Source organism: Erinaceus europaeus, chromosome 4 (genome assembly GCF_950295315.1).
Source record: "Erinaceus europaeus chromosome 4, mEriEur2.1, whole genome shotgun sequence".
Taxonomy (NCBI): domain Eukaryota; kingdom Metazoa; phylum Chordata; class Mammalia; order Eulipotyphla; family Erinaceidae; genus Erinaceus; species Erinaceus europaeus.
In genome coordinates, this window is record NC_080165.1 from 115,517,333 (window position 1) to 115,540,215 (window position 22,883).

General features: G+C 37.9%; 1 non-coding gene across 1 annotated transcript; it reads right to left on the bottom strand.

The window, feature by feature from the left end:
• Nucleotides 1-9,500: 9,500 nt before the first annotated feature.
• On the bottom strand, nucleotides 9,501-9,616 carry LOC132538533 (small nucleolar RNA SNORA26). Its single transcript, XR_009549883.1, has one exon. It is a non-coding gene; the product is annotated as a small nucleolar RNA SNORA26 (small nucleolar RNA).
• Nucleotides 9,617-22,883: the final 13,267 nt, after the last annotated feature.

Here is a 22,883-nt window from a genome sequence, read left to right on the forward strand (position 1 = left end):
TTCCCTCTGCTTTATAGATAAGATCTAACATATCCAATTGTAGAGTTATTCTTACTTCCTTCTGACATCTAATTCAAAGAAAAGTCCTACTTTCTTGAACTGGCCCCAAATACCGGACATAGTTTTAAAAAATCATGGAAGGGGTAGATAGCATAATGGTTATGCAAAGAGACTCTTATGCCTGAAGCTCTGAAGTCCCAGGTTCAGTCACCATTACCACCATAATCCAGAGCTAATCAGGGCTCTGATAAGCAAACAAACAAGCAAAAACTCAAGTTCAACTCCTGGTCCCAAATCTGATGAAGTAGAGCTTCAAAAGCAGAACATCAACACTGCATGTGCATATCTCTCTCTCCCTCTCTATCTCCTATTGCCCTCCAAGTTTCTCTCTGATTCTATCCAAAATGAATTAATAAAAATATTTTTAAATGATATAGCCCATACTCCCAGGGGGGGAAAAGAACAGAGAAGATTCCAATGGAGGGGAGGGGGGGGTCTGGAACTCTGATGGTGGGAATTGTATAGCATTGTACCCCTCTTATCCTGCAGTCTTGTTAATATTACTAAATCACTAATAAAAAATTCTTTAAGTCCTTTCTGACTACCACTTACAAGGATGCCCCATGTTCATTATATGATATATCTGATTTCCTACAATGAGCATTAAACTCATTTCATTGAATTGCATATGTATTTGTGATGGTTTCTAAAGAGTATTGGCATGCTGTTATTCTGTGGTCCTCAAGATGTTTTATTTATATAATACCTTCCAGACTTTTCCATTAGAAGGAAGTATTATGTACTATGATGAACACAAGCCAAGCAAGCTCCTGTCAACACCCTTGATAACTGAAGAACTATGAGGAAGAAAGTGAAGTAAGGCAAATTTCCTCTTAAGTCAAAAGTCTGAGTCTCCTTCACCATTCCTTTAACACTACTTGACACTTCATTCTGATTTTCCACAGACACTTTAAGGAGCACAGGACTCCATTAGACATACTGTATTCACATCCATAAAAGTATACACCAAAATATACTTGACAATTTCCAGATATACAGAAGGAAAAGGAATTAAGATAAACACAGAAGAGGAAGCAACTGTATCTAATGTGTTAATTGAAAATATCAGATGTGAACAAATTGAAATGAAGTCTCAGAAAACATAAGAAAAATGTCAAAAGGGAGGAAGACTCAATCTTCATTTTATAGATAAATTCAAATTGCCAAAAATTCAGTGCAAAAAGGTAAATACCACAATTTACTGAGAATCAGCAAACAGTTCTTCCTGAAAAGGGTACGTTTATTAAACTATTGCAAATGAAAAGATGAAAGCATCTAATTTAGGCAAAAATAAAATTAAAATGGCAATATTGATTTCAGATCAGGTAATTATCCTGGCTAAATACACTGAATTAAAGAAAGTCTATGGAATGGGGAGTGTAGTGATTCTGCCAACAACTTCCATGCCTTATACTTCAAGGTGCCAGGTCTAATCACTGGCACACTGTGAAATAGAACTGAAAAGTGGTCTCTGGTAATAATAATAACTTTTATTGTTGGGAAGGTTTTTGATTACTGTTTCAATCACTTGGTTGCAATTAGTCCATTTATGTTTCCTAGTTTCTCCTGATTCAGTCTTTGGAAGTTGTATGCTTCTGAGACTTGTCCATTTCTTCCAGTTTATCTAGGTTGATAGTATAGAATTGTTTACAGAAGTATCTCATAAACTTTGGTGGTGGGTGTGTTGTGGCATTATACACTGTAACCCTACAACCTTGTAGCTCACTACTAATCACAAGTAGCAGAATAAAATTTTAATTTTTTAATTTTTTATAATCATATATGCTCATTTGTATTAATTTTATTTCAGTAGTGAAATTCAAGAATGGTAGAAAGCACAATACTTGAAGCCTCCAAAAAGTGAAATATGCTAAGAAACAAGAGACATGTTTTGCGTGGTAAATCACCCTTTCAAACTTTTCACTATCTAGCAAAAATATGTCTGGGTGTTTTGAATCTAATTGTAACTGCTAAGAATATGGAGATATTTTATAGCACTATTTTCTTTTTGGTCACATGACATTTTTAAAACCCTGAATAAGTATGCTTTTAAGGGAAAAAAGGAAATCAAAATAACTAATTTTTATATCAAAAATATTTACGATAGAAAATCCAGGCCCAATGAACTTTTCTAGAAGAGAAATTTCTAGGAAATCACTGTCCTATCTCCTTCATGGAATCAATTAACTGTCCCACTATAACAAAATGAAAGTATTAGCATGATATTGCTGTTCTTTGTCTGGCTTCCAGCCCTTCTTTCATATGCAAATTGCTTTCTAAAACCATTGCATAATTTGTGCCTCCTTATCTAGACTGGCAATTTCATTACATAAACTTAGACTTCAGAGACTCTTAAGCGCCTACATAGCCCTAAAGAATCATTAAACTCACCAGCATTTTCTCACAGAAATTCATCCTTCTTGCTCAGCTTACTGAAATGTTTGCCAAAATACTGCAACAAGTGTTGCTATAGTAGTAACCACAATGACATGGCCTTTATCCTCATAATCTTATTACTGCCTTTTAATACATTTTAGATGGGCCACAGCATTGTGTTTTTTCTTACAAAAATACCACATGAACAAAATAACTAATAATATTTGTCTTTCCTCAGTTGCAACTAACAGAAAAATAAAACAAAATAAAATTTTTATCTCAAGAAAGGAAATGTGAAATCACTAATACTAAAAAAATCCCATGAATTAAAAAGGAGTTCTACCATAGTGGAAATTAAGCTTTGTGAAAATCATTACACTGGTTATCACATTACTTCTTCAAAATGACTGCTAATGTAAATATTAAGATAAATAAGATATCCCACGTATAAAATAGTGGCAGTTTCACCAAAAAGTTATAAAATCTAGAGCACCAAAGTAAAAGCCCTGTGGTGAGGGGTAGACATGCAGCTTCCTGGGCCAGTGGGGGGTGGGAGTGGGTGGGAGGGATGGGTCACAGTCTTTTGGTGGTGGGAATGGTGTTTATGTACACTCCTAGTAAAGTGTAGTCATATAAATCACTAGTTAATTAATATGAGAGGGGGAAAATTAATTGTATGTCTCGAAGTTTTTAAAACACAGACTGAGTCTTCTTAATATATAGGCTGTATATTTGATATGCGGACTCTCTCAAAAGCCTAGACCAAGTAGATCAGTGGCAACCAGTGGCACAGCTATTTACAAGATACTGGGTACTATACAGCAAACCCTAACAAAAGGACTTTTCAAATTTAACCCAATTACCAAATAATGTGATAACATTAACTATCCATTGTCTTTTTGAACCCTAAGACAGCAGGAACTTCACATCTCCACTATAGAGCCTATGTTTCTCCCAGTCCTGGAACCTTAGGATAGGGCCCACTTTTCCGCATGCCTCTCCCAATCCATATCAAATAATATTGCATCAGCCGATCGCAACCTAATCGACGCAACGACTGCTACCTCAACATGCTTTAGCTCAGACAGTGTCCAGAGACTTCACGTGTGGAATGACAACTCTTCAGCTTCATTACTCGGGTGAGACCTTTCCTTTCATAGTATTCTCTAATTCCATCACAGATGGATCACTTTCTAACAAAGTCCCAAAACCTAGATATACACCAGGTTCTGTGAGAGAGAGCATATCCATAAACTAGTGCAAAATATATACCTGAAAGCAGAAGTACACTAGAGTTTGCAGTGAGCACCTCCTCCCCCAACACTTCCTCTCCACTATTCCAAGCTTTGGGTCCATGATTGCTCAACAATTTGTTTGGCTTTATATGTTAACTCTCTTTTCAGCCACCAGGTTCCAGATGCCATCAGGATGCCGGCCAGGCTTCCCTGGACTGAAGACCCCACCAATATGTCCTGGAGCTCTGCTTCCCCAGAGACCCACCCTACTAGGGAAAGAGAGAGGCAGACTGGGAGTATGGACCAACCAGTCAACGTCTATGTTCAGCGGGGAAGCAATTACAGAAGCCAGACCTTCTACCTTCTGCAACCCACAATGACCCTGGGTCCATGCTCCCAGAGGGATGGAGAATGGGAAAGCTATCAGGAGAGGGGACGGGATATGGAGATTGGGTGGTGGGAATTGTGTGGAGTTGTACCCCTTCTACCCTATGGTTTTGTTAATTTATCCTTTCTTAAATAAAAAATAAATTTAAAAAAGAGTTATAAAATCTCTGAGGAGGTTGCTTTTTAATATACAAGTAGAAAGACTGTATTGAAAACAATATTTTAATTGATCTTCCAAATTACAATAAGAAAAGTACATTGTAGTTAATTCAATTTCCTGATTGATAATTTCAATATAAATAATTCAAATAGTTGTGAAAATATTTATTTATTTATTTATGCATTATAAAGCAGTACTTGTACTCTCTATCTCACCAAAACAAACTTCAGTAAAAAATAGAAGCCATTAAATACAGTTGAACTCAGTAAAGGGCTCCTAGGGCCAATATGTGTATAATATTGAGCATTTTTTCCCATACAAAGTTACTTTATTTTCCTTCTACCTCATCATCTTTTATCACTTTTCTTTGGAAGCTGGTGACCATTTTTACTCATTTCTTTTTAAAAAATTTTTTATTAATAATTTTAATAATGATCCACAAGTCCATTGGATAAGAGGGATGCAATTCCATACAATTCCCACCACCAGAGTTCTGTATCCCATCCCATCCATTGGAAGCTTGCCTATTCTTTATCCCTCTGGGAGTATGGACCAAAGATCTTTATGGGGTTCCAAAAGTAGGAGGTCTGGCCTCTGTAATTGTTTCTCAGTGGAGAAGCATGGACATGGGCATTGGCAGGTCGATTGATACCCCCAACCTTTCTATATACCCCTGGTGGTGTAGGGGTCTGGGGAGGTGGGGTTCCAGGACACACTCATGCGGTCATCTGTCAGGGAACTCAGGTTGGCGTCATGGTAGTATCTGCAACTTAGAGGCTAAAAAGCATTAAGAAGGAGAGTCGGGCAGTAGTGCAGCAGGCTAAGTGCAGGTAGCACAGCGCAAGGACAGAGTAAGGATCCCGGTTCGAGCTCCAGCTCCCCACCTGTAAGGGAGTAGCTTCACAGGTGGTGAAGCAGGTCTTCAGGTGTCTGTCTTTCTCTCCCCCTCTCTGTCTTCCTATCCTCTCTCCATTTCTCTCTGTCCTATCTAACAACAATGAAATCAATAATAACTACAACAATAAAACAAGGACAACAAAAGGAATAAATAATTTTTTTTTAGAAAGCATTAAGATATAAAGCAGGAAGTAGACTACCCAAAATGGAATTAAGGAGTCCTATGAGAAAGGAAAGGTCTCACCCAACTAATGATGCTGAAGGACTGACATTCCACGCCTAACATCTCTAGACACATTCTGAAGTGAAGCATGCCGAGGTGGTACTCATTACATTGGATAGGTTGGGATCAGCAGATGCAATATCATTTGGTTTGAATTGAGAAAAGCATGCTGGAAAGTGAGCCCTACTCTAGAGTTTCCAGGACTGGGGGAAATTTGGGCTTTATAGAGGAAGTGGGAGGCTCCTGCTGTCTTAGGGTTAAAAAAGGCAATAGATAGTTATTAATATAATCAAATTAATGGGCAATTGGGTTGACTTTGAAAATCCCATTGTTAGGATTTGCTGTATTATACACGACCTCACCATAATTTGTCCTGTGACTATATATATATATATATATATATATATATATATGACTATATATATATACATATATACATATATATACATATATACATATATACATATATATATACATATATACATATATATATGACTATATATATATATGTATATATATATTAGTGATTCATATGACTACAAGTTAATACAAGTGTACATAAACACCATTCCCATCACCAAAAGGCTGTGCCCCATGCCATTCCCTCCCCCCCCCCACCAGTGAAGCTGAGTCATCCACCCATGACCCAGTAATACCTCTCCTAGGGATATACCCCAAGGACTGCATGACACCCAACCAAAAAGATATGTGTACACCTATGTTCATAGCAGCACAATTTGTAATAGCTAAAACCTAGAGGCAAACCAGGTGCCCAACAACAGAGGAATGGCTGAGAAAACTGAGGTATATATACACAATGAAATATTATGCAGCTATTAAGAACAATGAACCCACCTTCTCTGACCAATCTTGGATGGAGGTAGAAAAAATTATGTTAAGTGAGCTAAGTCAGAAAGACAAAGTATGAGATGATACCACTCATAAACAGAAGTTGAGAAAGAACAGAAAGGGAAACTCAAAGCAGGATCTGAGTTTGAAGTAGGGCACCAAAGTAAAAAAATCTCTGGGTGGAGGGTAAGGGTACATGGTAAGCTTCACTGGGGCAGAGGATGGATTGGGACACAGTCTTTTGGTGGTGGGAATGGTGTTTATGTATACTTGTATTAACTTGTAGTCATATAAATCACTATTTAATTAATATGAGAGGGGAAAAATTGATTGAATGTCTCAAACTTTTCAATACACAGACCATAGGCTGAGTCTTTGAAATGTTGACTATCTTAAAAACTTAGACCAAGAGAGCAGAAGCAACTGGTGGTGCTACTTTATAAAATATATATATGACATCACAGGACAAATTATGGTGAGGTTGTGTATGATACAGCAAATCCTAACAATGGTATTTTCAAAGTCAACCCAATCGCCAATTAATTTGATTATATAAATAACTATTTATTGCCTTTTTAAACACTAAGACAGCAGGATCCTCCTGCTTCTTCTATAAAGCCCAAATTTCCCCCAGTCCTGGTTTCCTCTAGGATGGGGCTCACTTTCCAGAATACTTCTCTCATTTCATACCAACTGATAATGCATCTGCTGATCCCAACCTTTTCAATGCAATGAGTACGACCTCGGCATGCTTCACTTCAGACTGTATCCAGAGACAGGCATGGAATGTCAACCCTTCAGCATTGTTAGTTGGGCGAGACCTTTCCTTTCTCATAGGACTCCTTAATTCCATTTCAGGTGGTCAACTTCCTAACATAGCCTCAAAACCTAGATATAGACCAGGTCCCATGAGATAGGGCAGATGTACACATGTATCCATAAATTTGGGCAAAATATATACCTAAAGGCAAAAGTGCACAATAGTTTGCAGTGAGTCAATAAATGAAGCAAACAAGCAGAAAGACCCAAAAAGACACCTTAAAGTACCTAATGAAACAAGTAGACCTAGATACCTTCCTCACCTATTTCCTGTTTCCCTAAGTCACTCCAAAGGTAACCTTATCAAAGTAAGAACTACAAAAGCTGAGTAAGAGCAAGAGACTGGCATACTTTAATTATGACTCTTTAGTTACTACCAGGCCACTCCATCAGCTGGGACCCTAGTCTGGGAGTCCTGGGATTCCCACATAAACATGATGAGCCTAGATCTTGAATAGATCCCTCTCTCCATTATGACTGGTCATCTCCATCAGGAATAACATAATGGACCTCCCTGAGGGTCCCCATAGGATCTTGCCCTTAATGTGGACCAACAATGATAGAGAATGTTCCATCCTCTGAAGGGAGGTTGGATATCATACTCTATCTACTACTTGAATAAGATGGGTTCTGAAATTGCTGCAACTCAGAATGTTCCTACTGATGACCAGAGAATGCAAGTTCAGACCTACAGTGATGTAGAGGTTACATAGGCTCCTATGCTGAATATGGGCCACAGATAAAATCGATGGGGTTTATAGTCAACAATATTTATACACTTTTCCCATATTGTGGGAGCCACTCTCTTCCCTGATACAGCTTTCTAGCCCTTTTTTCCGGTCATGACATCATCTCCCTAGACAATAACTTGGGTCTAGCTCCATATCAGATGTCAGGCTCAGGCAAAAACTAATAAAGTCATGGGCCTTTTGGAATATACCTAATAGAGACCTACTAGCCATTTCCAAAACGGAGACCCCAAAGCTTCATCTGCACTATTCCAGCCTTTAGGTTCATGATTAGTCAATAATTTGTATGGCTTCATATGTTAACTTTGTTTTAAAAAATTATTTATTTATTACTGGATAGACACAGAGAGAAACTGAGAGGGGAGAGAGACAGAGAGAGACCTACAGCTCTACTTCTCCACTTGTGAAGCTTTCCCCCTGCAGGTGGGGACCAAGGGCTTGAACCTGGGTCCTTGCACACTGTAATGTGTGAGCTTAAACAGGTGTGCCACCACCTGGCCCCATATGTTAACTCTTTTTCGACCACCAGGTTCCAGATGTTACCATGATGCCAACCTGTCTTCCCTGGGCTGACAACCCCACTAATGTGTCCTGTAGCCTCAACTCCCCAGATTCCTGGCCCATAAGGGAAAACTAGAAAGAGGCTGGGATTATGGATCAATTGTCAACACTCATGTTCTGCAAGGAAGAAATTACAGAAGCCAGACCTTCTACCTTCTGCACCCCATAATGTTCCTGGGTCCATACTCCCAGGGGGTTAAAGAATAGAAAAGCTATCAGGGGAGGGGATGGAATATGGAGCTCTGGTGGTGGGAATTGTACCCCTCATCCTATGGTCTTGTCAGTGCTTCCATTTTGTAAGTAAATACATTTAAAAAATTTTTTTAAAAAGCCTTCTGTCCTTGCCTGTTATACTTTTCTTTCTGTTACCCTCCACTTCCACTTCACTTAGACAGTTGCTTTCTCTAAATTTTTGAGATTAACTTAAGCAGCAATTCTTTGCCATTGCCTGAGGTTCGAGCTAATGTTTAATTCTGTATCCCAAGGAAGTACCCTCCAATCACTGATTTTTTAATACAAATCTTACTTCTGAGCTTCCTTGATTAATCAATCAATCTGTTTCAAAATCTAATCAAAGCTATTTACCCTGAGCTTTCCAGCCAGTATAGGCTAACTAATTCTAGCCACTCCCTTTGGTTTATCTTTTCTGTCCTCTCTTATCAGAGCCAGTCAATTCCCAGCAGGGTTGTACTGGGATTTAACTGTAGTTACCAATTTGACAAACAGGAAAGGTGTGGGGTTATTCCTGAAAGGGGCATTTGCTGCCATGTGAGGGAGAGACCATTGTAGTGTTGTCCAAAAAGTGAGAGTAGTAGTCCTTTTGCTGAGAAGAAAGTAGCACCTTCTATTAGGTCTGGGAGTTCCAGGGATTTTTAGAGTCAAAAATCCCCAGGGAAAACCAATCTTCCAAGATAGCTTCATCTCTAAATGTGCCGCTGGTGTAGTGGTATCATGCAAGATTCCCAAAATAGCTTCATTTCATATGCCAAATTCACAAAATCTATTTTGTAACATTTTTTTGTTTCATTGTGGTGTCTGGACCTCCTGTGTGCATGATTGTCATAACAGAACTGTGGCTCCCCGGTGGGAAAATGTGTGTGTGTGTGTGTGTGTGTGTGTGTGTGTGTGTGTGTGTGTGTGTGTTCATGTTCATGTTCCTAGTATTTTTTTTTTCTTTCTGGTTAATCTGTAACTCCAGACAGGATCCAAAGAAGACTTTCTCTTCCCTAGATTTTGTGGAGAGTTACATTACCCTTTTGTGTTAACCAATTAAAGTACTGAATCAGCCTTAAAAGGGCACAGAAATGGATATCACTTTCTCTAGTGTTTTAACAGAGAAGATAATATAGCACTAGAATCGTCCCACACTCCTACCCCACCCCACCCCCCAGTACAATGGCACTCCTATGTGATGTCAAAGCTCCAACCCAGACAGCTCACATGGCAAAACATGATCTCTACTGGGTAAACTGTCATCTAGTTCCCCAAAACCTGCTCTGACTAAGCATTTAGTTGAATGATTCTGAAATTTAACTATGAAAAATGTACCAACGTTGCTTATTAAAAAGCTATACTAGAAGAACGAGGAAAGGAAACTGTAAACAAAAGTATTGAGTAGAAATCCCAACATTTATATTTTCTATAATAGAAACTCACTAAATAATTTCCAGGGATAAAGCATTATAAAATAGACTTTTAGTGGTTTTTCAAAAGCTAGAAATAAATGCAGAAGTAACATTAAGATTACTGAAAGTGATGGCTCTTGATTTTTTTATTGAGTTAGCATTGACTTATGATAATGTATATGTTTCAGATATTCAAATTCACATCTCACGTGAATTCTCTCTTTCTCTCTCTCTCTCTCTCTCTCATACACACACACACACACACACACACACACACACACACACAAACATCTTCCCACCGGGGAGCCACAGTTCTGTTATGACAATTCAAGGGCTTGCTTTTGTTCTGTTTTATTTGTTCATTGGCTTTGTTTATTGTGTTCTACACAGGACTGATGTCATTTAATAAACTGTCTCTGATTTACTTTACCCCGTATATATAACCCTCAAGTTATAGGGAAGGAAATACCTAAGACTTAGTTTATCAATTCTATTGTAATTGACATTCCTTTTTTATAGTAAGACAAAATGTTTTTGCAATGTTACAGAAAAACAAATTTCTGTATCAAGCTAAGTTAGTAAAATATTATAAGAGAAATGTATGCTATTCATAGGAGAATGTTTAATATGTTTCCAATTTCATGTTCAAAATGGGAAAACAGGCTTCATATGTGCATAACAATACCAACTATTGGATCTACTGGGTAAGAAATAACAGAATAAAAATGTTATCAAAGTTTAACTTTGCTTAAAATATTGAAGTTAAAATAAAAAAACCAATATTTAAATTTTAAAAATTAACGAAAGACTTGCACAATTCTCAGATGTTTTGCTATTGAAAAATACATTATACGTATGCTGTGTGCCTAGCTCATATTCATTAAAAAGACATTCTCTTCCCTTTATCTTGTATTTCACTGGGAGTGATTTTAGCATGCAAAATGTAAAGTGCCATCTACAATGTTGCTAACAGATTTTTTAAAAAATGTTTTCACATGGTGCAGTAGGGAGTTTCATGGGTTTTTTAGTTCGTTTTCTGATAATACACACTTGGCTGAAGATCCTCATGTGTCAGCTGTTATCAGCTGTCTATGTGCGTCACTAAGTTCGCTTTGTGGTATAATCTGTAGCCAAAGGAAACACAGAGGAAATCATCACAGCAGCTCCACACATTTTAATCAGTTTTTAAAAATCTGCTCTCCCACTAGTATTTTTACACATTCTTTCAACTGCAAGCCTGTTCTATTGTAGAATTTTTTTAAATACAAATAAAAAATTGCACATGAATTCTGATAACTATGAATTCAACCTTAAAAATAGAATTTGTATAAATGATTTTGCAAGTCTCTAGTCTCCAAGTGTGTGTTGACATTTTCTACAATAGTGTTACTTATATTTCATATAGAGTAATTTCTGCAATTTCTCACACCAAATTCAGAAAATCCTTGTCTTACAATAGGTAAAATCAAAGCTTCACCCTTGCCCAACAAAACAGTTCTTCTAAAAATAAATTTTGAAAGATTAGTAAGCAGTGACCATTACCAAATGTACAGTGTTAATTGCTCCAAAGCAGGGGCTGCCAGAATTGTTCAATTTATTTTTCACATCAAATCTTTCTTGGATTTGAGCCCTGTACACAGCTACTATACAGGTAGTGAAGCAGTTAATCAATAAATCATTGGCACTTACTTCATTTTCAAGGAACTTTTCAAGACCTACTCACACCTACACACAAGTAACAAAATCCAGAGGAATTAAAGAGGACAAGGGCTCATTCCAGAGAGATGGGATATTACAGTCCCATCTCTGAGTACATTGCTCTGTCATGACACATTTATTTTTCCTCATTATCAAGGATTGCTGTTAGAGTAGACTATAAAAATTATAGGGGGGAGTTGGGCTCCCCACCTGCAGGGGAGTAGCTTCACAGGCGGTGAAGCAGGTCTGCAGGTGTCTGTCTTTCTCTCTCCCTCTCTGTCTTCCCCTCCTTTCTCCATTTCTCTCTGTCCTAACAAAGACATAAACAACAACAACAATAATAACTACAACAACAATAAAAAGGGCAACAAAGGGGAAAATAAATAAATACACTTTTTTTTTAATTACAGGAGTGGGGGGGTGGGGAAGAACAGGCAGTGGCACACATGTTACAATGCACAAAGACCTGGGTTCAAGCACCTGGTCCCCCACCTGTAGGGGAAAAGCCACAAGAGTGATGAAGCAATGCTGCAGCTGTCTCTTTTTCTGTCTATCTTTATTTCCTCTTACTTCTCAATTTTGATTACTACTGCTTTGTATTATAAACAGACGTTGGGGAGCATAATACCTACATATTTTTCCCTTTTTTCTCAGAAGTGCTTTGACAATTCATGGCCTTTTGTGGCTCTAAACAGATTTTGGACAAGTTGTTCAATTTGGTTGAAAGCTAACATTAGAATTTTGATAGGGATTGCATTGTAATTATAGGTTGCTTTTAGTAGAATGGCCATTTTAATAATGCTTGGTCTTTCAATCCAGGAACAAGGAATGTTCTTCTACTTCTGCATGTCTTTCTTTTAGCAATATCAGAGTTTTCACATTTAGTGTGGCTTTTGTTGTTGTGGCAGCAGGAGTCATTGTGGCTAAGATATTAGATTTCCCTATTCGTACGGCTTGGTGTGTTGGGGGGAAATTTTATCCTGAGTCGCCAGACCTGGTCAGTGTCCTTGATGTCAGTAAAGGATTTTGCTGCTGTTCCAGCCTATGTGCGGCAATAGCACTGAAAATTCAAGAAGTAAAATGGTGAGTTCTTAGGTGATTTTTTTCATTTTTAATAGTTTTGTTGTTGTTGTTACTTAAACTTAAACCTGAAAGTGGTGCCATCATTCTTCCAACTTGGTGCCAGCCATCCCTCAGCTCCACTCCTCTCTCCAAACGCCCTCTCCTGACATTGCCACCTCCCCACCCCCTACATACAGGTGAATTCTGGGAGCTTGAACTTGAGTCCTCATGCATGGTAACTTGTGTGCTTTATGGACTGCACCACAGCCAGGCCCCTTGAATCTGGGTCTCATACATAGAAAAACAGTGCACTATTCAAGTGAGCTATTTTTCCAGCCACTAACTTAAAATAAATTTAGATTTAAACCGTTCACCATTCTTCCTGATGACAAGTTCACTATTCCCATGACCTCAGTTATCTTCCCTCACTCACAATTCCTGATTCACTCTCAAGTCTTGAACTATTTCTTCCCATTTCTATTATCTTTGTAATAATCTATTATCTGTGTGATAATCTATTACCTGTGTGATACCTTTGTGAATATAGTATCTTTCTAGGGAATTGTTAAATGAACTGTCTCTTCTCTGACTGTGTCTTAGACTGCTCTGGTTCTATTGGCTCTTTCCCATAGGCTATCAATCTGTTTTAAAAAATAAACTCATTCTAGTTTTAAAGATAAAACACTCAAGCCTGTGACTCTTTTAGTGGCCTATCCCACCAACTTTAAATTCTGAGTACAGAATGTATGCATACATACAGACTTGACCTTTCCTCCAAAAAAGGCACAAGTTAGTGCGTTTACTTTGCTCTAGTTAGTAGACCCAGCACCAAAAGAAATAATCCTGCTTTTTTATTTTTTATCTTTTCATTATTTGTTTTCCCTTTTGTTGCCCTTGTTGTTTTTTATTGTTGTTCTAGTTATTATTGTTGTTGTTGCTGATGTCGTTGTTGTTAGCCAAGACAGAGAGAAATGGATAGAGGAGGGGAAGACAGAGGGGGAGAAAAAGATAGCCACCTGCAGACCTGCTTCACCACCTGTGAAGAGACTCACCTGCCGGTGGGGAGCTGGGGGCTTAAACCAGGATCTTTAAGCTAGTCCTTGCTCTTAGTGCCACCTGCACTTAACCCGCTGTGCTACCGCCCAACTCCCATAATCCTGCTTTTTAATGCAAACAGAAAATCAGAGGTGTTTTTTCTAAGTATTAAAAACACATATCAATGCTATATTGTTGCTCTCACCTTAGTACTACTTAGATAATGGATGAAATTCTAAATTCTACCACTTCGTTTGATAGTGTACACACATACACACACACACACACACACACACACACACACACGTACACCCCACTCAAGATGGCAACTTGTTACAGATTTTCCCTTATAGTTCAAGTACAGGAAGTCCCTAGCAAAGTCCCTTAGTCCTGCCTACTGCCAATTGCAGGAGGAGTTGAATTATTTGCTCTAATTAACAGCCGGCCAGATGGTCTGCAGCCATTTGAAGTTTCAGACCTTCCAAGGGCCAATATTATAAAATACTTCAATATTATAAAATACTTCAAAGAAATCTGATGGAGTATCTATAAAGTCAATCATTCAAAGCAGTTACTGTCTCCTCACCAGACAGACCTCAAGAATCATTTTTTTGTACTTACTGTATCTATGCAGCTGTGACTATGGCAATATACAGGAGAGTTCAGACTAAAATTCATAAAGGACACCATCTTCAGATAACACACCCAAAACAGTGTTTTGAGGGGATGAGAATCATGAAATGTTTTATTAAAATGTCAGGTGACAGAAATTGTTTATTTATATCCAGTAAAATCCTAGAAGGGAGTATGGAGTGGGGTAAATCTTTAAAACCTAAATCCAAATATTAGAAGAAATATGCTGGATTTTTAATATAATATCTTTCATATTTCACCCTACATCAAGCTTAGATGCCTTCCTTGTCTTATTTGCCTTCCCTTTACTGCTACATTACACAACAATGCACAACTACATTTCCATAGCCACAGTATTTGACCTGTTCTGTTACAATAATTAAAAAATTATCTTTATTGGATAAATACATCCAGAAATCTAGAGAGGAGAGTTAGAGAGAGAGAGAGAGAGTGAGTGATAAATTTGCAGCACTGCCTCACCACTTGCAAAGGTTTCCCCCTCCAGGTGGGAACCTTGGGCTGAAACCCAGGTCCTTGTGCACTTGTAGCATGTATGCTCAACCAGGTGCCATCACTACCTTGCTCCCTTAATATAAAACTAGTATTTGAAATGCTAGTGAAATGATTCCAACTGCTTAATTTTTTAAATCTCTTTAATGGGGAATTAATGTTTTACATTCGACTGTAAATACAATAGTTTATACATGAATAACATGTAAAACTGGGAACAGTTTTCCACTTAGCAATATAAACCCCACTGGGCCCTCTATCATCCTTTTTGGACCTGTATTCTTACCCCCACCCACCACAGAGTCTTTTACTTTGGTGCAATACACCAACTCCAGTTCAGGTTCTACTTGTGTTTTCTCTTCTGATCTTGTTCTTCAACTTCTGCCTGAGAGTGAGATCATCCCATATTCATCCTTCTGTTTCTGACTTATTTCACTTAACATGATTTTTTTCAAGCTCCATCTAAGATTGCCTGAAAACCATGAAGTCACCATTTTTAATAGCTGAGTAGTATTCCACTGTGTACATATACCACAACTTGCTCAGCCACTCATCTGTTGTTGGACACATGGGTAGTTTCCAGGTTTTGGATATTACAAATTGCGCTATTTATTTCTGCTCTAAGTTTAGTTATTTCTGTCCTTCTGGTTGCTTTACGGTTCCTTTGTTCTTCTTCTTCTAGGTCTTTAAGATGTGCAATCAGGCTATTTATTTGTGCTTTTTCTTGTTTCCTAATGTGTGCTTGTATGGCTATGAACTTCCCTCTCAGTACTACCTTAGCTGTGTCCCAAATATTTTGATAGCTTGTGTCTTCATTTTCATTGAACTCTGGATACATTTTGATTTCTTCCTTTATTTCCTCTTTGACCCAAAGTTATTAAAGTAGTGTACTGTTGAGCTTCCACATTTTGGGACTATTACTAATCTTTTGTTGATCGTTAAGTGTTAATTTAATTCCACTGTGGTCTGAGAAGATGCTTAGGGTGATATCAATGCTCTTGAATTTGCTGATGCTGTCTTTGTGGCCTAACATATGGTTATCCTTGAGAATGACCCATGTGGACTGGAGTAAAATGTGTATTCCATTTTCTTGGTACAAATGACTCTGAAAATGTCCAATAGTTCTAGTTTATTTATCTCCTCATTTAGCTCCCTTATGTCTTTATTGATTTTCTGCCTGGATGATCTGTCAAGTTGAGACAGTGGGGTGTTGAAGTCCCCTACTATGACTATGTTGCTGTTAATATATTGCTGTAGCTCTTTCAGTAGATGTTTGATGTATTGGCTTCTCATTGGGTGTATAGATGTTAATCATTGTTAAGTCTTCTTGATTGACTGATCCTCTCAGCATTAAGTAACGACCATCCCTATCTTTTTTTTTAACTTTTATTTATTTATTTAGACATAAATTTATTTAGACATAAATTTATTTAGACATAAATTGAGAGAGGAGGGGGATATAGTGAGGAAGAGAGACAGAGAGACACCTGCAGCCCTGCTTCACCACTTGTGGAGCGTTCCCCCTGCAGGTGGGGACCAAGGACTTGAACCTGTGTCCTTGAGCACCATAATGTGTGCACTTCACCAGGTGCGCCACTTCCTGGTACCTATCCCTATCTTTTTAAATTTCATTTATTTTAAAGTCTGTCGTGTCAGATATGAGAATAGCTTTTCCTGCCCTTTTTTGTGGGCCATTGTCTTGTATGATAGTTTTCTATCCTTTCACTTTGAGTTTGTGTTTTTCTTGTTGAGTTAGGTGGGTTTCCTGTAGACAGCATATTGTTGAGTTGTGTTTTCTGATCCATCATCCTACTCCATGCCTTTTAATAGGTGAATTCAGGCCATTGACATTTATTGATATCAAAGACTGAAGATATTTTAATGCCAATATTGTAGATTTTTAGAGTGTTCTGATAGATGACTGTTTATAGGAGATCTTACAGAACTTCATTCAGGACAGGCTTAGTGACAGTTGATTCTTTCAACTGTTGCTTGTCTGAGAAGGCTGTTATGCCTCCATCTAGTCTGAATGACAGTCTAGCAGGATACAGTAGTCTTGGTTGAAAGTCTTTTTCATTGAGCACTCCATAGATATCTTGCCATTCTCTTCAGGCCTGTAGTGTTTGTGTGGAGAATTCTGCTGCTAATCTTATGGTTTTTCCTCTATAGGTGACTGTTTTTTCTCTTGCAGCCTTCAGGACCCTTTCCCTATCCTTATTCCTTTCTATTCTAAATATGATGTTTCTTTAAGTCTGGGTTAATTCTGTTTGGGAATCTCTGGGATTCTTGAACCTTTATGTCTTTGATGTTGTCTAGACTAAAGAAGTTCTCAGCTATTATGTCCTAAAGAATGCTTTTTTCCCCTCCCTCTCTTTCTTCCTCTGGTAAGCCAATCATGAGTATATTATTTCTTTTGAAGTCATCCCATAGGTCTCTGTTGTTGTTTTCAGTATCTCTTAATCTCTTTTTGAGATCTTGTACTTCATTTTTAGTTGTCTCTATTTCATCCTTGATCTTGCTAATTCTTTCTTCAGCCTCATTTATTCTAGTCTCTCTCCCCTCTACTGTTTTCTGGAGTTCATCTATTTTGTTACCCTGTTCTGATACTGCTTTAGCTTTTTCAGCTAGTTATGTTCTTAACTCAGCTATTTCAGCTTTCAGCTCTCTAATAACCTTAACATAATTAGTGTTTTCTTCCACAGTCTCATTTGTTGTTTCTGCATTTCTGATGACAATTTTTTCAAACTCTGTACTCACTCCTGCAATTATTTCCTTAAGTATTATTTTGATGTTGACCTCATTATTTTGTGCTTCAACCTTTGAGGGAATTTTAGCTGGACTCTTGTCCTGTTTCATTTTTCCAATATTTCTTTTTGTTTGTTTAACCATTCTCTATAGTATGTTATGAGGTCCCTCTCTCAGTACTTTTCAAATTACTGATCACTCTTGCCTAGATTGACTTGTGTCTAAGTAAAGTACTTAAAGGTTCACAGTTGTGAAAATTGACAGTTGTTTCAATATTTTTTTAATCCCTGAGTTGGAGCACAGTGGCTTAAAAGTCTCTTTTGTTCTTTTTCTTCCCTATAGCCTATGGGAGCCTGAGGGCTTTTAAACTATAAGTAGGCTTCTTAGCTTAATCCCTCACTCCTGACCAAGAGATAAAGCAGAGTGGGAGAGAGATAATCCAGTGGTTATGCAAAGAGACTCTCACACCCCAAGGATCCAAAGCTCTAGGCTCAATTCAGCTTCTTTGCCAAGCCGGGCAGCACTGCTGGGCCCTGTGAGTTTCTAAGTAATCCCGTTTATAGTCTGTAGCTCCTAAGGCAACTATTCACTATATTCTCATCAGGAGAACAATATGGAAAGGCTCCCACCACACAGCCCTACCACTAGGCCACCAAGGTGTAAAACTTCTTCTGAGTTTCCTGGTTAGTTCTCTGTTTCCTGGTTTCAGCACAGTCATCCCCCCTGCTGCTTCAGCCTCTAAGGACAGTAGCAATGGAGACTCACAGTTGAGTTTGCTGAGTCTTAGGGGAGTACTCCCTCCCTTCAGCAGTCTTTTTGTTGATAAAACAGACTAGAGGTGGTGCCTCAATCGGTAAACTGCTGGACTGTTACCAGCCACTAAATCTCTCCCTAGGCTTCTCTCTGTTAGGAGCCACATGTACTTGCACTCACTGGTGATTTGGTGGGTTCTGGAAGTCGTTCTAGTCCTTCCTTGTTGAGGTCCCAGATGATCTCCTGACTGTGTCATTTTCAACAAAGACAAATAAAATCTTCACAAACTGTACAACTGTTGCTATTTACCATTACATGTTTCAGGAAAAGTATCAACTAGATCTCAAAAGTGTAAAAATATGAAAGAAGTTTTTACCAGAGGCAGGAAATTTTGTTGCACTTTTCACCAATCTGGCTCAGTTTCTGTAATCCTTAACATTATCAGGGTAATAGTTTACATGTCCTAACTTATCACTTAATTTTCTTATATCAGTATCTCTCATAACAATTTTTTGAAGTCAATAAAAAGCATCAGCATCCTGGAAGAAAAATGGGCAAAATATTTACTTTAGTGACTTGTTATCTGGGAATGCTAGAAACTCATGTAGGGCTTCTCATGGGCATTTTCGCCACTTCTAGGAGTTTTTATTGTTGTTGTTTTTGTTTTTGTTTTCCTTCAGATAGGGAAGCATAGAGAGGAAGACATACCACAGTACCAAACTGTTTCTATTAGCTTAGCATTCTCATATGGTGTTTGGGTTCAAATCTATACATCACACAAGGCAAAGAAAGCACCCCACTAGATGAGTCATCTTTCTCCAGCTCTATACTTAGAACTTTTGATGTAATAAATTGCTCATTTCCTGGATCATCTGTTTTAACTTATTCACTCATCTTCTTTCTCTCTCTTTTTTTTTAATATGAGTTTTTATGTTTATTTTTTAGTTATTTAAAGATAATAGGAGTATAGTTCCACATTATTCTAACTACCAAACTTCTGTGCTCCCAATCCCTCAGAGGACAACCATTACAGTTTTCCCAAGGTCTTAGAGGCTGCTTGGCTCACTGATCTAACTACATAGTACTTATTTTTCATCAGCAGTTGGTTGAACCTGGGTATACAGAACCTATATCTTTAGAAAAAGTGCCAACTGAACTTGATAAACAAACTGTAGTCATTCAATAAAAGAAATATAACTTGTAGACATAGTGATGACCTGTGTAATTTGTGCTGACACACCAAGAACTATAATTCACCCAAGCAGAAGAGTTGTTATGAGATGATGAGGGGCTCAGAAATGAATAGATAAATGTTGCTTAAAACAAACAGTTTTAACAGTTTAATCAGTACTTATGTCTACCATTTTAAAGTATTTGAGGAGACATTCCTCGTATATGTAAGTTTTATTATCAGTCTTCTCTAACACCAAATAAAATAGAAAAGAGAAAGTCACCAAATATGGTAGTGAAAATCTTCTTTTAAAATTTATTTTGGGGGTTCCCAGAAGATGGCAGACTGAGAAGCTTCTAGTGGCTTGAGCTCTGACCACATCTTCTGGAAACGGTAGGATTTTCTGCCTTTAGTAGGCCAGTCAATAAGGGGTCCTAGCGGTAACACCAAGGAAGTGACTATAACTTAATTTGGGTTAAAAATTAAGAGTAGAAAAAAAGGGAAAATTTTTTTTCTTTCTTTTAAATTATTAAGCACACCTCCTCCCCCTTCCCCACCCATAACCAGTACCTGGGAACCAGCTCCAGGCAGGCTCCCCTGCTGAGCCTCTTTCTTTCTTTACCAAGATTCCTGTCCCACCAGGGAGTATCATTCATTCTAAGTCTATACCCTTCTGAAACATCTGGCCTTTTTCTTTCTAAGTAGCCAACCCCCCCACCTCACCCCACATAGCTAATTAAATAAATAAATAATAAAAAAATAAAAACTTTTTCCTTTCACTGCTCTTTTATGACTGTTCTTTTTCTTATCCTTTTCTTTTTACTCTCTCTCTTTTTTTTTCTTCTTCTTGTCATCCTTTCTTCCTTAATCCTACAACTTCCAAAGCCACAGGCCCCATCCCCCACACCACCAAAAAGTGTGCTTTTTTGAATTCACTGTTACACATTTGGGAATTATTTTGGCGAAGAATTCTGACTCAGAGTTGGACTCTCACTGCGAGTATCTCTGCTCAATTTCCCTATCTCCTTTAGCTACCCCTAGAATATACAGTGGATAGTAGATTTACATAACTGTCTATTAAAGCTAAATTGTCTAGTCCTGAGGTTTTTTGGGGTTTTTTTTCTCTTTCTTAACAATCAGCTGCCTCTGATCACAAGGTTTGAGGTAATCTGGGACAGGGTTTTGTTTTTTTTTTTTACCCTGCTCTATTTTATTATTAATATTATATAAAGGCATATATCTTCCCCCCCTTTAGGTTGATCAAAATTAACTCTTAGGGTATCTTTCATTGCTAGGGTAGTGGACATCTTATGTATTGTGGGAGAAAATTGTCTCCTTATTCCTACTTCCTCTACAGACTCTCCCCTCCCTCCTCCTCCTAGGTAATTAAAAAAATTAAATTAAACTAAATTAAAAATAAAGTGAAAAAAAACCTTTCCTTTCACTGCTCTTTAATTACAGCTCTTTTTCTTTTTTCTTTTTCTTTTTTTTTAATTAAGAAAGGATTAATTTACAAAACCATAAGGTAGGAGGGGTACAACTCCAAACAATTCCCACCACCCAATCTCCATAACCCACCCGCTCCCCTGATAGCTTTCCCATTCTTTATCCCTCTGGGAGCATGGACCCAGGGTCATTGAGGATTGAAGAAGGTAGAAGGTCTGGCTTCTGTAATTGCTTCCCCGCTGAACATGGGCGTTGACTGGCCAGTCCATACTCCCAGTCTGCCTCTCTCTTTCCCTAGTAGGGTGTGTCTCTGGGGAAGCTGAGCTTCAGTACACATTGGTGGGGTCTTCAATCCAGGGAAGCCTGGCCAGCATCCTGGTGGCATCTGGAACCTGGTGATTGAAAAGAGAGTTAACATACGAAGCCAAACAAATTGTTGTACAGCTCTTTTTCTTATCTTTTCTCTTTTCACTTTCATGTCTCTTTCTTCTTTTTTTTTCTTTTTTTTTTTATCTTGTCATACGCTTCTTCCTTCCTTCTTCTTTGCCTTTCTGAATTTGTGAATTATTTTGGGGAAGAAATATGACTCAGAGTGGACTCTCTATGTGTGTACCTCTGCTCTACTTCCCTTTCCCCTCTTGTTACCCCTAGAATATACAGTGGATAGTAGATTTGCATAACTGTCTATACTTGCTATCCATTCTTTTCTCTTTATTCCTCATTGGGATTTGGTTACTATTTTTTCAGGAACTGGAGAAATTGTTTAGCTAACTGGTAGTGATTAAACTGTTTCAATACTTGCTTCAGTTGCTACTGTAATTCCTGAGGTAGGTGAGTGCAATTGTCATAAAGGTATTTAGTAGTGTTGCTTGTACTCAAGACACAACAACTGAGGAACAACAGAGCATAAAAAAGAAACACATAAATCAAAAAAGTAGGTAGATCAAAAACAAATAAAACTGCTACTCCAATGAATGAAGACAAGAGCCCAGAAGAAACTACAAATCAGCCAGAAGTAACCATAGATAAGAAAATTATGCAAGCAATAATAAACTTATTAATCACAGAAGTGAAAACAACATTGGAGGAAAGGAATGGCAGTATTAGGGAAACAACAGTTGAGACCCCAAAGGAAAATAATGATTATCCCGAGGCAATTAGAGAACTGAAAGCTGAAGTAGCTGTAATGAAGAAAGAAGCTGAGACAAGGAAAAGCAGACTAACAGAAGCATAAAAGAGAATTAGTCAGACAGACAGAGGATGAGTTAGAGAAAACAAAGAAAGAGGTGAAAGAGCTTAAAAAGAGATTGAGAGAGACTGAAAACAACAACAGAGACATATGGGATGATCTCAAAAGAAGGAACATTCGTATCATTGGCCTGCCAGAGGAAGAAAGAGAGGAAGGGAAAGCAAACATTCTAGAGGAAATAATAGAAGAAAACTTCCCAGACCTGAATAACAGAAAGGACATCAAGATTCAAGAGGCCCAGAGAGTACCAAACAGAATCAACCCAGACCTGAAGACACCAAGACACATCATAGTCACAATGAGAAGAAGTAAGGATAAAGGATCGTAAAGGCTGCAAGAGAGAAACAAAAAGTCACATACAAGGGAAAACCAATAAGATTATCTGCAGAATTCTCCACTCAAAGTTTAAAAGCCTGAAGAGAATGGCAAGATATCTATCGAGCCCTAAAGGAAAAAAGGTTTCAACCAAGGATAATATATCCTGCTAGGTTTTCATTCAAACTAGATGGAGGGATAAAACCTTCTTAGACAAACAACAGTTAAAGGAGGCAACCATCACAAAACCAGCCCTGAAAGAGGTTCTAAAAGACCTCAGATAAACAAGAACATCACTATAATACTGGCAATATACCAGAGCAAA